Source organism: Capra hircus, chromosome 25, assembly GCF_001704415.2.
Source record: "Capra hircus breed San Clemente chromosome 25, ASM170441v1, whole genome shotgun sequence".
Classification (NCBI taxonomy): Eukaryota; Metazoa; Chordata; class Mammalia; order Artiodactyla; family Bovidae; genus Capra; species Capra hircus.
Window position 1 is genome coordinate 16132480 of NC_030832.1, and position 4016 is coordinate 16136495.

The window sequence follows — 4016 nt, forward strand, 5'->3', positions numbered from 1 at the left end:
AGAGATAATAAGTAATATTCCCAGATTACCCAACTAGAATTCAGACTTCAGGTATCTGGTTCTAAAAATCCAAGTGCTTAACCGCTATACTATACTGAAAGTGAAAAAGTGAAAGTGAAGTTGGTCAGTTGTGTCTGACTCTTTGCGACCCCATGGACTGTAGCCTACCACACGCCTCCATCCATGGGATTTTCCAGGCAAAAGTACTGGAGTGGGTTGCCATTTCCTTCTCCAGAGGATCTTCCCAACCCAGGTATCGAACCTGGGTCTCCTGCATTGTAGGCAGATGCTCTACCATTTGAGCCACCAGGGAAGATGTACTATACTGACTCCCAAGCAAATACAGACCTTTAGACAAATATCATAAATGTATCATCTGCTTTGGTTTCCAGTGGCTGCTGTAACAAAAGACCATAAATTGGGTGACTTAAACAATGGGAAGTTATTGTCTCACAGCTCTGGAAGATGGAAGCCTGAGACCAAGGTCTGGCAGAGTTGGTTTCTCCTAAGGGCTGGGAGGAAAATCTGTTCCATGCCTCTCTCCTAGCATCTGATGGCTTGCTGGTAATCTTTGGCATTCCTTAACTTAAATCTCTGCCTTCATCTTCACATGGTATTCTCACACAAGTTTATCTCTAAATTTCCCCTTTTTATAGGGTCACTAGTTATACTGGATTAGGAGCCAACCCAACTTCAGGATGACCTCCTCTTAACTAATTACATCTGCAGTAGCCCTGCCTCCAAATAAAATCACATTCTGAAGTCCTGGAGATCTGGACCTCAACGATGAATGGTGGGCGCTGGGCGGGGAGGGGAGTTGTGGGGAAGGAGCAAATTAGCCAACTTGGCATGTTCAGGCTCTCTAGCCCCGCGTTTTGTAAACAATGACTGTGTAACAGCTGAGATCATTTATAGCACTGGGGATGTGCGTGATGAGGTACCTGCTTGGTCACAAGCTACTTTGGGCTATATGCATATGTGGGCTCCACCTATAAAGCAGTGAGTCAATTCCTAGGCAGGTTGATAAAAAGTCCAGGGTTCCCCAAGGAGAGAGGGGTCTGGAATTCTCAAGGAGGAGGAAAGGACAAACGTTTTTTCCTCTACATTCCTTGGTCTTAGTCACATAAAACGTTTTTATCTTTAAGTTGTGTAACTGATGATTACACAACAAACAGCTCAGTTTAAACTCTGTATAAGGATTATGTAATAACAGTGTATCCTGCTTGAGGACAGTTTCTCCTTCCTGAAAACCTTCTGGCTAATCCTGTTATCTTAAAATGTAAATTATGGGAGTGGGTCTAGTAAGATCTTTACAACCTCCAGACATTCACTGCAGATGGTGATTGCAGCCATGAAATTAAAAGACGCTTACTCCTTGGAAGAAACGTTATGACCAACCTAGACAGCATATCCAAAAGCAGAGATATTACTTTGCCGACTAAAGTCCATCTAGTCAAGGCTATGGTTTTTCCTGTGGTCGTGTATGGATGTGAGAGTTGGACTGTGAAGAAGGCTGAGTGCTGAAGAATTGATGCTTTTGAACTGTGGTGTTGGAGAAGATTCTTGAGAGTCCCTTGGACTGCAAGGAGATCCAACCAATCCATTCTGAAGATCAGCCCTGGGATTTCTTTGGAAGGAATGATGCTAAAGCTGAAACTCCAGTACTTTGGCCATCTCATGCGAAGAGTTGACTCATTGGAAAAGACTCTGATGCTGGGAGGGATTGGGGGCAGGAGGAGAAGGGGACGACCGAGGATGAGATGGCTGGATGGCATCACTGACTCGATAGACGTGAGTCTGAGTGAACTCCGGGAGTTGGTGATAGACAGGGAGGCCTGGCGTGCTGCGATTCATGGGGTCGCAAAGAGTCGGACATAACTGAGCAACTGAACTGAACTGAATAACTACTTAAAAAGTATATAACTCCCTTGCTAACACTAGCAGGGAGTTTGGGGGAGGGGTTCTCTTTCTACCGACTTCTGATGTCTATGTCAGAAGCTTTCTCTATCTCTTTTATACTTTAATAAAACTTTATTACACGAAAGCTCTGAGCGATCTAGCCTCGTCTCTGGCCCCAGATTGAGTTCTTCTCCTCCAGAGGCCGTAATCCCGGCGTCTTTCTGGTTCCGCAACAACCTTCCAGCAGCGGTATTTCTCCTGCATCATGGCTGTGTCTGTTGGGTCAGCCACGAGAGGAGAGATATAGCGTGTCTGCCTCTACGGCTGCTGTGTCAGCCAGGAGACAGGTTGTGCTGGGTTGGGTTATGCTATGGCTGCTGCCATGACTGCTGTGCCAGCCAAGCGAGAATAAACGTGTCTGCAGTTCCTGCAGCTCCTCACGTCTTCTTCCAGCCTCTTAGCTTGCATCGTGCCTATGCTGGGTTCAGCAGACAGCGTCAACAGCGATACAGGAGTTTACACAATTCAACCCATAACATCACCCAAACCCATTTGTCTTCACTGGGTATCCCCTCATCTTCTAGCCTGAGGATACAAGGAGTGGGGAGCAGGGTTTCTACACACAAACATACTGCAGGATGTAACTCTTATTCAAAACCCCACAGAGCCATTTATCCAATGTCAGAAAAGAGGACTGAACGGGGATACAGTGCAAAAGATGTCAAAGATAAATGTTTCCTCAGGGGCGATGACTTTCAGAGATTTGAGTAGTAAGTTTTTGAAAACTGGACACAGGAGAAACAAAGGTTGTATTTTGTGAAATCATTGATAACCCCCAAGATAACACCCAGCTTTCCCCCGTGATTACAATTCACGGGGGGTGGGTAGGAGGTTGAAGTGGAACTTCTATTGTGTGGCTCTCGGTGCCCTTGGTGGCCCAGGAGTAGTGAATCATTTCTAAGGTAAAGCACTTCCTTCAAACCCTGGGGAAATAGAAGTAGGCAGATAAAAAATGATAAGGCAGGAAGCAGATTTATGAGCAACCTGAAATCTGAACATGGTTTCTTTATGCTCCTTAAGAGGGACCTGTCCTGTGCCTATGTGGGAATAAGAACCTAGAATTGAACACCAAAAATACAACCGCTCGGCATTTCCCAGACTCACATAAGAAATCTCACACAGGCCCCACACCAACAAATAATAGATATGATGTAAAATGCAGGTTTCTGAGGACTTCTCTGGTGATCCAGTGGCCAAGACTCTGCGCTCCCAATGCATGGGGCCTGGATTCCATCCCTGGTCAAGGAACTAGATCTTGCATGCTCCAGGATTCAGCATGGCCAAATAAATAAATATGTTTAAAACGCACAATCCTTTGTCTAGCAATGATCAGAGATAGATGAACATGTGCTCATTCTTTCAACAGTTACTTCCTGAGCAACTGCCAATTGCTGAGCACTGTCCTAGGTTCTGAAAACAGACACACCAAGGAGAATTTACAGACTAGTTGGATCCCAGACTATGAGTAATTACAGCATAGATCTACAAGGGATTTTAGGAGTCAGTTATGCAGACAGAAGGAGGGCGAGTGAGATAGAGGAAGGCATGTGTCTTGTATCTGTCATGAGTCTGCCAACAAATTAATCAGAGCCACCTTTCAAGATGGTGTTTTTCTTGCAAGTGAGGATTTTAGTCTCCTTCTTACCATTTTTTAGGAACCACAGTGACTGAATTCCTCTCGTCTTGGTCCAGCATAATTTGTAGACACACCAGTAGGAACCATCATTTTGCTTTGGAGCTCTTCCATTCTAGTGGTGGTCAAAGTTATTCAAGGAACAAGATACGTTCCCTACTTGGAGGACACTAATGGTCCTAAGGAATGTGCAGATATATCAAAACATTTCCATAGCAAACGTAATGAGACCGAAAAATATTTTATTAGGGAAGAGGTTAAAAACTGACAACCCCTATAGGTCACCTTGTGCCTGCAAATATTTTTCTTCGACCTATGCTTTCCCTCCCCATACCCCACCTAACTTCTTATACTGAAAATTCTCAATCTAAAGAAAAGTTCAAATAATAGTATAATAATATTCAGAGATCCCTCACACACACAC

At 44.5% G+C, this 4016-nt stretch overlaps 1 non-coding gene across 1 annotated transcript; it reads right to left on the bottom strand.

Moving 5' to 3' along the window:
• On the bottom strand, window positions 242-313 carry TRNAC-ACA. Its single transcript has one exon. It is a non-coding gene; the product is annotated as a tRNA-Cys (tRNA).